Here is a 311-nt window from a genome sequence, read left to right as displayed (position 1 = left end):
TCTACTTTATTTTTTGTTTTCTTTGTCATCAATAGTTATTTTACATACCTCATTTTATTATTAGGGCCCAAGCACCGAACGGTAGGAGGCCCTATTGAGGCCCTATTATATTTTGCATGAAATTCAAAACCCTAAAAAGTATTTGAATTCTGGAGTAACTTGAAATGGGCGTGGCAAAATGGCTCAACAGCGCCATCTAGTGAAAGCCCATCAGTTAGCTTTCACCGATCTTCAAAAAAATCGGGAAACCTGTGTATCATGACCAGACGCACAAAAAACCCAGGGCTGCATTGTGAAAAACAGGAAGCCTG

The sequence above is a fragment of the Pleuronectes platessa genome, chromosome 4 (assembly GCF_947347685.1).
Source record: "Pleuronectes platessa chromosome 4, fPlePla1.1, whole genome shotgun sequence".
NCBI classification, from domain to species: Eukaryota; Metazoa; Chordata; class Actinopteri; order Pleuronectiformes; family Pleuronectidae; genus Pleuronectes; species Pleuronectes platessa.
This window is presented reverse-complemented; position numbering follows the sequence as displayed.